Raw genomic sequence first — 12,443 nt, 5'->3', positions numbered from 1 at the left:
GACCAGAGTAATAAAGTAGGTATGATGATATGTGATCAGATTAGAAATATATTCAAGAAATAGAGCCAAGAGGATTTGCTGATGGGCTCATTATAGGACATACCGAAAAGAGAAGAATCACAGATGACACCTAGGCTTTTGGCCTGAGTGACTGGTCCTGCCATTTACTAAGAGTAGTTTCATAGGAAATAGGAGGATAGGAATCACACCTCTGTATTGTGCAAATTTAACTTGAGATGCCTATTAGACAGCCAAATGAGATGTGGAATAAGCAGATAAACTATGGCATTGAACCTCAGGGAAGGGGTCTGGGCTGAAGATATAAATGTGGGAGTTGATCAGCATATAGTTTTTAAAGCCACAGAAATGAATAAATGTAGGCTGGAAAGACTTTTTTGTTTAATCCTCACACCAGCCCTATGAGGTAGCAACTATAATTATTATTCTCATGTTATAGAGCGGGAAACTAAGGCTAAGAGATTAAGACTCGTCCAACTCCATTCTGCTAATACATGGTAGAATTAGGGGGGAAAAAATCTAACTGACTACAATGACCATGACTTTTCTCAGCTGGGGTTCATCATCAGAACCACAGTACTTGAATACTGGAGTGAATATTTTCTCAATTCTCCCAAGGATGGTACATAACTACCACCATTCAAGACGCACTGGAGAGAAGTTAATTCTCTACATACAACGAATGTTCAAATATCCTAGAACATTACAGTCTAGTTCTCTCATGGAACCCCAGTTGAGAAAAAAACTGTACTATACTATTATTTTATTATTATTATTATTCCATTACTACTACTACTACTACTAGGAAACACTTACAATGAGAGCCGGTTAGCTCAGTTGGTTAGAACATGGTGCTAGTAACACCAGGTCGCTGGTTTGATCCCTGCATGGGCAACAGTGAGCTGCGCCCTCCTTAAAAAAAAAAAAAAAGGAGATTGGTGAACAACTTAAATTACCATCCTGTGACTTTCCATGGCCTTCTCTCTGTAACCAGTAAAATCAGGTATTATTGGGGGTTTTATAGCACCACAGATTCCTTGAAGACTACAACAGACCTCGATCGATTCCATTCACTACCAGCACTCAGCATGTTTTCCTGAGGACATCAGTTCATCAAAAACCCACAAGAACATCAGCTCCTCCAGTGCTCAAATCTTTGTTTTTTCATGTGTTCCACACACTTGAACAGTGCCCTTTCTGGGAAAGAACCTAAATTTCTAGACACGCTGGGCAGAACTTGTTACCTTGTAAAATGGGGATGTTTTTCACGTTATCTGAGTTTCTTGGCACCACTAAAATCTGATAGGATTATCCTAATTATCCACTACTTTAAACTCTCAATTTCATCTTCCTTAAGATTGGACTTCTTTCTTATGGAAATATAAAGGGTTCCAGATATGGCCATTGCTCGTCAAAAAAAAACCCTACTATACCATGGTGTCAATATGTACTGTGTACTGTTCAAAATAACTAGCATACAATGTGAGCAAACAGCTACTATATCAGACATACTTTAAAGGAAAAAGTATTCTCCTTACCATTTCAGTTATCCTTTGTTAAACTCCACAAGTATTCAAAGCACGGGTATTATGAATCAATTCTGCACCTCCATTAAATGCAAGAGTTTCAAATGAACAATCCTGACCAGACCAGAAATTGCATTCCAATCGATTTCACCTGCACATAATAACCTACATGTATCACTGCAATATTAGTGGACTATGTATTTCATTTTCAAGCTATAAGAACCTGACAACTGCAGGCACTAAGTGCCCTTCCACAACTGGCTTGGGTCACTTGGGTCACTAAATAACCTACAGAGTATTTTTTAAAATCAGTCATCTCAAGCAAAATAAAATGAAATAAAATAAAAAGAAAAAGAACAGCAACACATTCTGTTGTCGAGGCTGTGGGAAAAATAGGTGCTCTCACACATTGCTGGTGGGAATGCAAATTAGTACAACACTTCTGTAGAAAAGCTTGCTAATACCTGACAAAACTACGTATGTACTTAACTTCTGACTCAGCAATCCCACTTGTAGGAAAACATGTACATGGAGATACAATACAAAAACACATATGCACAGGTCATTTATTGCATCATTTTTTTTTATAATTATAAAGCATAGGAAACAACCTAAATGCTCATCCACTGAGGAATGGTTGCATAAACTAGGATACATCCACACAGTGGAGTAGTACACAGCTGTTAAAAAAACAATGAAGAATATCAAAAGAATAGCTCTTCAAATAAATGAACTGATTTGGAGTGACTTACAAGATATATTGTTAAGTGAAAAAAGTAAAGTTCAAAAGAGCATCTATAACATGCCACTCTTCATATAAAAACAGAGAGTAGGAAAACAGTTTGGCAGTTTCTCAAAAAGTTAAACATAGAGTTACCATATGACCCAGCAATTCCACTCCTAGGTATATACACAAGGAAACTGAAGGTATATGTCCACACAAAAACTTGTACATGAATGTACACAGCTGTACATTCATAATAGTCAAAAATGGAAAACCAAATGTCCATAAATTGATACATGAATGAACAAAATGTGGTTGGTCTATTCATGCAATGGAATATCGGTCAGCCATAAAAATGAATGAAGCACTGATACATGCTACATGAACCTTGAAAAAATTATGCCAAGTGAAGAAAGCCAGGCACAAAAGTATACACGTTATATGATTCCATTTACATGAAATGTCCATAATAGACAAATTCATACAAACAGAAAGTAGATAAGTGGTTACCAGGGGCTGGGGAAGGGAAAATGGGAAATTATGCTAATAGATACAGGGTTTCTTTTTGAAGTGATCAAAATGTTCTTGAATTAGATAGTGGTGATAGTTGTACAACCTTGGAACATACTAAAAACCACTACATATATTGTATACTTCAAAAGGGTAAATTTTATGGTACATGAATTGTATCTCAATTTAAAAAATTATATAAAGAAAAAAGAAATATAAGAAAACACACAATCTGTTCATTTGTGTAAAAAATGGAAGGATAAACCCAAAACTGAAGAGATTCTCTAAGTATATCTTTTTATATAATAATGTTTAGTCATACTAATGTTTTATATACAGAGAAAAAGAAAGAAAGAAAAGAAAAGTCAACCAGGATTGGGGAGAGCCCAAAATGAAAAAAAAAAAAATAAAATAAGAAAAGAACCTAATTGAAATACTGCCATTTGCAACAACATGGATGGATCTTGAGATTATTATGCTAAGCGAAATAAGTCAGACAGAAAAAGCTGAGAACTATAGGACTTCACTCATATGTGGGATATAAAACTGAAAGCAACAAAGGAACAGACAAATAAACAAAAATTCATAAATAGACAAATAAAGTTTAGTGGCTACCACAGGATAAGGGGGAGGGTGAAGTAGAAGAGGGTAAAGGGGGTCAAATATATGGGGATGGAAGAACTGACTCTGGGTGGTGAACCCACAATGTGATATTATAGAATTGTACACTTGAAACCTATGTAATTTTACTAACCATTGTCACCCCAATAAATTGAACTTTAAAAAGAAAGAAAATAACCTAATTGCATTACAGATAAATAACATAAGCACAATAAAAAGAGTAGGGAAGAAAATAACCTAACTAATTTTGAAAAACAGTATTTTGAGTCAGATACTATAAGGCTAAAGACAAAAAAAAAAAACAAAACCTGTACACAAATACTGCATCCTAATTAGCAAATATGTTTCTCATATGGGTATGGGTTAGCAATCATAACTACTTGATGTGCACTCTAAAAGTAAATAAATAAGTTAATATACTATAGATAATGAGAGCCAGGATTCTCACTTCAGAAAAAAAAATTACAAATAATAGAGGAAAAGTTGGAATGAACCTTGTGATGATGGCCTGGAATAGAAGATATCAATATGAACGCATGGTTTTTGATATTTAGAAAAAGATATAGAAATAAGTGCGTAGGCACGTGCTATCACTTACATGCATGGGCAGGTTAATATATAAACATATTTCCTTGCTCAGGGATCTCATCTGGAATTTAATATTCCCATTAATTTAGAGGACCCAGTAAGTGACAGCAGAACAAACCAAAATTATAAAAATCAGATCTGGCATCTAAAGTAATCATCTAAAGTAAATTATCTACTTTATGTTGCCTTGTAAATTTTTTAGTCAAAAACATTTGCTAGTTGTTGTGACTTTACTGGCTTTGTAAACTTCTTTTGAAATGATGTGACCAATTATTTTTTCAACATCATGATAATCTACATTTCATGTGTCTGTTTAACCCAAGTTTATTTACATTAAAAAATTCTCTACAATAGATCATGGCAAGATTGTTATTATTATATAGTTGTCCAACTATAAAATTCAATTTTTGTTTCACAAGTCAATTTGCTTTCATCCTAGCACAAATGTCTCTCTCCACACCACAAACCACAAAGTCATCATTATTTAAAGTTCCAAAAATCAGAGTTTTAAAACATCAGCTGTTCAATGTATCCAATTCTTTTTTAATTTCAAATATTAAGGAGTAATTTTGTCTTTTGGGAGGAAAACTGCTTGAGAACTTCGAATTGTATTGGTATTTATTATGTGCATCACCTACTGACCAATCCAGCCAATCAGCAACAGTCTTCGAAATTTCTCTAATCAAATAGGATTTCAGGAGACATTTACATTTCCTTTCTTCTCCATGCACCACCAAGATGCCTATATTGGGAGTGAAATAAGTACATGCCCAGCAAATGAATGGGTGTCACATGCAAACAGCATGACTAGAAATTTAAGAAACGTGATAAGAACCTTAGGGAAAGCAAAATTCATAAAAGTTTAGAATTACAAGAGGCCTTAATAGGCTATTTAATCCATTCCAATGACAACCCCAGACAGATGACAATCTATCCTCTTTTTAAAAGCCTCCAGATTTCCAACCTCCCTAGATGTCTCATTCTGCCATATAATCCTGTCATATGATTTGGGGAAAATATTTCAAGACTATTCTTTGCCCTACCTAATGCTTTCTTTTCTCACATAACCATACATTTTAACTCACTTCCAAGATATACATACACACAGATATGTGCACATAGGCACCTAAGGCACTCAATTTTGCTTGTATAAACACACACTATAGAAACCTATATAATCAAAGGAACAAACCCATCCCATTCCAATCAAAAAAGCACTACGAAACAAATAATGTCACATAACGATTTGGGGCTAAAAATAACCAATGGAAATCAATTTTATAAAACCTTGAGGTAAACAGGTTTCTTCTCACTATGGATAATCATAGTTTATTTGCTTTCCAAAAACACTGCTCCTTTTCAGCATCCACCCGAGGCAGAATTGTAAAAACATATACATACCAGATCCAAGTTGATAAATTTTTAATGTTTGATTTTTAAAACCATTTAGCTAACAATCATTTTGGAAGAGGGCCCAAGGAAAGAGATATAGTGATGACAGAGTACAGCCAGTGATAATGAACAAATAACCAGTTTTAACCAAGCAGGCCAAAGAAGTGACTCAAAACAGATCCTTTTTGGAACATATATAGAATGGGGAAGTCCCAATCAAAGACGAGGCAAGTACTATTTGAAAAAATTAAGTGTCTATTAGGAAATACACCAAAATGTTAACCATGAAATGCTATCTCTGGAAATGGAATAACAAGGATGGGTTAGTTTGTTCAGACTTGGTACTCCTATCATTCCAATTATCCGTATTTTCTTCAGTATTACAGACATTATTTTTAAATTAAGACAAATTCTGCCCCTGAGTTTCACAGCTCTCTAGGATGGAAGGCATGTCTTTTACATAACCTCCTGGGAGAGGTGGTACCAGCTCCTGTCCTCGTGTCTCCCATGAACCTGTCGCCCATCACAGAAATGGTTTCACCATGTTCCCTGGGACAGCTCCTGTCATTATCATCCTCCTCTCACCCCAAAGACTAAACAATGCATCTCGTCTCCCCTCATGGTAGCAGAGGCTATAAATTATTTTATCGAAGCGGGAGATTTGTAAAATGATTTACCAGGGGATGAGTTGCCCCCACCCAAATGCAGAGAAAAGGAGAAAGACAGCCCTACAGAAAGACAACCTCCAGCCATCCATAGGTGGCCAGCGACGGGGGACACGAGGGTTGCAGTTCTCAGATACCGAGTCGGGCCGCCGCCCCCAGGCCCAAGCATCGGTCGGGGGAGGGGCGCTCGTTAGCGGATAAAGGGGTGGGGGACGTGATCAGAGATGCGACCTCCGAGGGCTGAGGGTCAGGTACAGCAAGACGCCGGAGGGGCGGGTCCCTCCGCCCTCTCGGGCCGGCGGCTAGGCTTCTAACGTGGCTCTGTATGCGCCCGGGCGGCGGGCGGCCCCTGGGGTCAAGGCGCCCCACAACACCGGGAGGACTCCCTCAGGCCTTCGCCGGCCCCCCACCCGGGACCCCGGCAACCCCGGAACGGCCCCAGTTGGCTTTGTCCGGCCGGCGGGGCGCACGCACAGGCGGTCAGGAAAGCAGAAGAGGAGACGTTACCATACGCGGCTCCGGAGCTGGCGGGAGTTGGGTGCGGCTCCTGCGACCCGAGCCCCGCTCGGCAGCAGCTGCGGCTGCCGCGTCCTTTATTTTTGCTGCAGCAGCGGCGACTTGTCAAAGGGAAAGACGTAAGAGGCGGCGGCAGCGGCGGCAAGCGAGTCTCGCGGGATTTGGGCTGAACTCTCGCGCTGTCCGGAATCTTCGCCCCGCCCACCAGGCCCAGCGCGGGAGGTGAGAGGAGCTGGGGGAGGAGCGCCGGGACTAGGTTGCGGGAGGAAGGGGCGAAGGAAGGGAATTTAATGCGAGAGGCAAACCTAGGTTCTTTGGATACCCTACTGCCGCGCAGCCCTCACCTTTCAGCTGTCGCGCAGTCCGGACCCTGCGGGGACCGAACTCCGCTTATAAGGCACAATTGGGGGCCTTTCACAAAGGATGGTGAGGAGTAGGGGGCCAGCCAGCACGCCCCGTTTTCCTCGTGGTGAGCGGGGAACACCCCAACCACCCGGCGTGCTGCTGCTGCTGCTGCTGCTGGGCGTAGCAACGCGTTTAAAAGCTGACGGCCGGACGGGGTCGGCCACACCCCTTTATCTCCGACGCGCACCCTGCGCTCTACATCTCTGGTGAACACCTGGCGGTAGACCTATGGCGGGTCAAGTTCAATCGCGTGAAAGCGGTTCACTTGACCTACTAATATCTCATATTCACATCTTTGCGCTGCAGGACTGCCAGAATCCTGCAGATGCTGGTGCTTGTGACTCCTCGGTTTTCTTTAGTGCTGAGGAATACGGAGGTAAATTGTCCTTTGGGTGACTTACATCCTTGATCGTAACCCCGACGTCTACAATGATGTCCCATGAGGGACCCTAACTGGCTTGGTCATCACTGTATCCCCAGCACCTAACACCAGTCCAGGTACTCATTAAATTGTTGAATAAATACTCCTGTCCCCATCTTCCTTCAGTACCTGTTCTTACTCCTAGGCTCCTGCATTTCTCATTTCTACCCACCTTCCCAGTGTCCTTCCTTGAAACATTCTACTGGGCACCAATTATGCGTAACTGACTAAGAATATAGAGCCCGTCTCCGCCCTCAAGAAGTTCACCACCTAATTGGGGACATGAGAGGAATACACAACATACAAGCCATGTATGTGTCATTCATGTAAAAAAATTATTGTAGAGGCAGAAGAGGTTAAATTGGACATATGTGAGGTGATTTAGCCCAAGAGTTATTCAACTCACTGTCAAATAACTTGTTTCACTGTCAAACATAGGTGAAAATCCTGGAATCCCGTTTACCATGTGTATAACCTTGAGCAAGTTGCTTGACCTCTTTGAATTTCTGTTCCTTATCTGTCCACTTAATAATGTTAGTTCTTATCATCATGGGGTTCCTGTGAGGAGTAAAATAAATGTAAAACTTCTGACATGTTAATTACTCATTAAATGGTAGGCCTTATTATGTGTGTAACTTTTAAGTTTCTGCGTATAAAACATGTATCTTTCTGATAACTAGATGTGAGGGAGTGGGTGTACAAGGTGTAACAATTAAGTTCACGAACCTGTTGCAACGATGTTGCTAACCTTTTTTGATGTCAGAGGGATTATTCATTATGCATTTGTACCAACTGGACAAACAGCTAAGCAAGTTTACTATTTGGAAGTGCTGAAAAGGCTGCGTGAAAGAATTAGATGACCTGAACTTTTGGCCAACAACTCATGGCTCTTGCATCGCGACAATGCACCAGCTCACACGGCACTTGTCTATGAGGGAATGTTTAGCCAGTGAACAAATAACTGTATTGGAACACCCTCCCTACTCATCTGATCTGGCCCCCAATGACTTCTTTCTTTACCCGAAGATAAAGGAAGTATTGAAAGGAAGACATTTTGATGACATTCAGGACATCAAGGGTAATACAACGACAGCTCTGATAGCCATTCCAGGAGAAGAGTTCCAAAATTGCTTTGAAGGGTGGACTAGACGCCACCCTTCGGTGCACAGCTTCCCAAGGGGAGTACTTCGAAGGTGACCGTAGTGATGATATTCAGCAATGAGTTATGTAGCACTTTTTCTAGGATGAGTTTGCGAACCTAATTCTCAGACCTGTACATGGAGAGGTGTCATTATTGCCAGTGCTTTATGACCTGGCAATTATGTGTGAAGCTGGGACAAGGCCAACAAACTCCCTTGTCATTCTCATTTTAACGTGCTAATGATGTAGGCATCTGTGCCACTCACAAGCATCCCATGACATTCCATTTTTCTTTGATTTGTAAACCTGTACTGCCTTTGCCTTTTCTCTTTCAAGAAAAGGACTCTGCTTATTTTAAAGGCCAAATGAGAGATTCCCTCCTTTGCCCTCTCCTTAGCTTCCACCCTCAGGGCTGTGTGGAAAGGAGAATTGAATCCAATTAAGTCCAATTTCATACAAGTATCACATACAGTTAATGTCAGCAAGTAAGCCCTCACTAATTTCCACCCTCACCTTGCCACACCACTCCTTCCCTAAACACTCTTTAATACTTAAATCTACATGTGCTGGAGGCTTATCGTCTCCATCATTTTCCCAACTCTACCCATTCATTTTATTTAGATTTCCCCTAGAGAAAAATGTTGGAGATGAGAGGAGGAGAGAGAGGAAACGCAAGGCCAGGGCCTCAGCATCATAGGCCCTGACAGTCCTCTGAGCAGCAGTCTGGCCACAGCAGTCAGCTCCATCTTTCCCCACACATACACCTCACCCTTATCTCAGCCACGTATTCCACAAATCCCACACCTCAACCAGGAGATCCCAGGCCAAGGAACTGTAGAATCAACAGAAGAATATATATTTTTCATCTTTCATCTGCATATAGGAAATGTGTGTCTCCTAAATAAAAAGTAGGGCTAAGTCAGAAGTGAAAGGATCCAACAGAGGAGTAAAGGCAGAGCAGAGGAGAAGGTTAAAAGGATTCAGGGAATAAGTTTTTTTGCCTTTGGCGCTTGGCTCAGGAAACAAATAGCTCCTATGTTCAGAAAAAGGCTCCAGAGCAGGAATCCACAGTCAAGAGTCCTGGCGTCTCCTGAAATGGCAGCCTATTTGCCCTCAGGTTATACAGCCTTTCTGAACCTCTTCTCACATCTGTAAATAGGGGTGATCATGGGTTTCGTGCCTGCCTCGAGTATCAGGGGAGTCAAATAACATAGGAAAGTACTTCATAAGTCTAAAGCCACTGTATAAATGTAAGGCATTAGCATCCATTCATTCAACAGATCTCTGTTGAATGCCTTTGTAAACCAGGCACTTTTGCAAGGGACTGAATATATACTAAATTGAGCAAGTTTTAACACCTGCCCTCAAGGAGCTTATGGTCTAATGGGAGGAGATAGGGAAAAAAATAAATAATTACAACACCAAGAGAGAGTGCCAGTGATGAGGGATTGGGGGTAAGGCTGCAGCTCAGTGAGGAAGAACAAAGAACAGAAACACTTCTTGAAGGAAGTTTAGAAGAAGAACACACATAATGAGGATCCAGCCCATTTCATTAAGAGTGATTCATAAATCAACTCCAAAATAACTTCAACAAATTTCTCTGTTGTGGATTGTGAATTCTGCTATTCGAATAAAACTCACATCTCCTGAACTATTAGAAAAGAGTCTTTGATGTGGAGTCATTATATACACCCATGAGCTTTGAAGAAAGATGGAATTAATGGAGGGAAAAATCAGTGGTATCTTAATTACACACATTTTGTTCTTAGAGCTTGTGTTTGAACACCAGAAACAGAGAATGCATTCCATCTCACAAACTGGTCCCCAATAGTTCTCTTCAGCCAGTCTTACTGACCCAGGGAATATTGCAGATCAGAGGCCAAAAGTCATTTCCAAAATGTGCTAACAATGCTTTATTTTTATTTATGTGTTTATTTATACTCCACTTTTTTACAAAAACACTTTGAAATAGCTATTAGCACTTTATTCTTAATCATGTTTTCTACAAAGAAACTCCAAGAGAGTGTATATATTATTCAATCATTTCTCACATTTATTGATGCCTACTATCTATAAAACATCATGCTAGAACTATAAGCTGTACAAAGTAGGTCCATGCCCTCTAGGGTCCTGAAAATTAAAATTGGAGTTAAAGATCCATGAAAAGATAGCTAAATAACTAACAATGTGGATTCTATCCGCCTATATTTTTCCTTGGTTGAATGAGCAAAATTGCAAAGTTAGGTGCCCAACTTCTGAAACTTGTTTACCCTACTGCTTTTCCAGAGAAGATACAAAGGAAGGGCAAGGTGTGTATTGTAACTTGATATTTATAGATGTATGATAGGTATTTTAATGGGTCCTCTGGAACACACCATCTTTAAAAAGAGTGTAACCATTACAGTTTTGTCTGTATACAGGTAAAATTTGAAATTGACCAAACCCAAGGATCAATTAACATTATTCTGGAAGAGAGAGACTTATGCAAAAAGAAAAAAAAAATCATTGATAAAAAGCAGTATGATACAAGCTAAAAGAAGGTGCAGAAAAATAAATATTCCCAGAACTCAGAAAACAGAAGAGATTGCTGGACAGAGAGAATTTCATCCAGGTGGTAAAATTTGAGAGGGGAGCTGAAAGCTAAATATAAAAAGTTATGTATTCTGATAATAATGTAGTCGCAAAACACCAACCCCCAAGCCACAAAAGATGCCTAGAATTTTTGTTAAGTGTATCTACATATGAGAACACACATTTTGCCTCTTTTCTTGCTAACGTATAATTGATCTGCCAAATGTTTGAAGGGAAGCAGGGATACTAAAAATGGGAATACAAGATTGGCAGGTAGTTCTTTTGGAAATGGAGTCCCTTCTTGCTGAATACAAACCTTTTCTAGTTCCCACTTGAAATCCATGTTCTAAGTGAAATATCACACACACCAGGACAATCCACCTTCTAAATAGTATTAACAACTTCCCTCACTAGTTACTTAAGCCTGCAATGAAATAACCATTTTTAGATAAATTATTTTCACAACAGTTTGTTAGTGTTGTTTCATCAAAACACAACTGCCTGGGGCAGACCCAGATGAATATTTTCCCACTCAGCAGCAGGGAATGGCATGTTGATGTCGGGGAAAGAAAATGAAGCGACGGGAAAAAAGTGTGCCTATCATGAGGGGAAGGGGAAGAAGGGAAATAACATTATATAGTGCTATCCATGCCAGACACTGATAGCACAGTGGGAACAAGATGAACCAGGCAAATGTTTGTTCTGAAAAGAAAATAGTAGGGAGGATGTATATATAAAGAAGTATAGCACAAGTTTAGGAAGTTCTGAGTACAATAAGAGAACTTTCACCCTTTTAAAGGACTGGGGAGCTTAGAAGAGGGGTAGTTAAATTCTAGCAGGATCAGGGATCGTTAATGAGAAATGAGTCTCTAAGATTGAATGCTGAGTTTTGGATATGTCGGGGAATAAGGAACATTTTAGGAACAAAGAACAGCATAAGTGAAAGTGTGCTCAGGATCAGGCAGTCCAATTTAGGTGTGGCTATGTGATACTTAAGTTGTCTAGGACTCTTGGTTACTGGTGATAGACATCCAACCTAAACTTGCTTGGGCAAAAGTAAAGAAGAATTAGCCCAAGAAAGCCAAAAGAAGTTTGAACTATCATACTGGGCGGGGAGGAAGCAAGATGAACTGGGGCTTCAAGAACTTCTGGAACCAGAAACTTTAGCACCACCAAACTCTCTTGCTTCTTTGCTTCCCTTGCTGCACTGGCTTCGGTTTCTCTCAAGACTGGTTTTCTTCATATGTCAGGAAATATGACACCCCCAAGCTTTATGTCCTATTATTTCCACCACTAAAAAGGGACTAGCATCTTGATTCAAGTTTGAAAATTCCTGGCGGTTAAAA

The 12,443-nt window shown here is 40.0% G+C and overlaps 1 protein-coding gene across 1 annotated transcript in view; it reads right to left on the bottom strand.

Moving 5' to 3' along the window:
* Positions 1-6,709, bottom strand: part of HERC1 (HECT and RLD domain containing E3 ubiquitin protein ligase family member 1) — a 171,383-nt gene extending 164,674 nt beyond the window's left edge. The window contains 1 exon segment of the mRNA XM_033108207.1: positions 6,552-6,709. The gene's annotated coding sequence lies outside the window, so the exon portion shown is untranslated.
* Between the last annotated feature and the right edge of the window lie 5,734 nt (positions 6,710-12,443).

This window comes from Rhinolophus ferrumequinum, chromosome 6 (genome assembly GCF_004115265.2).
Source record: "Rhinolophus ferrumequinum isolate MPI-CBG mRhiFer1 chromosome 6, mRhiFer1_v1.p, whole genome shotgun sequence".
Classification (NCBI taxonomy): Eukaryota; Metazoa; Chordata; class Mammalia; order Chiroptera; family Rhinolophidae; genus Rhinolophus; species Rhinolophus ferrumequinum.
This window is presented reverse-complemented; position numbering and strand designations above follow the sequence as displayed.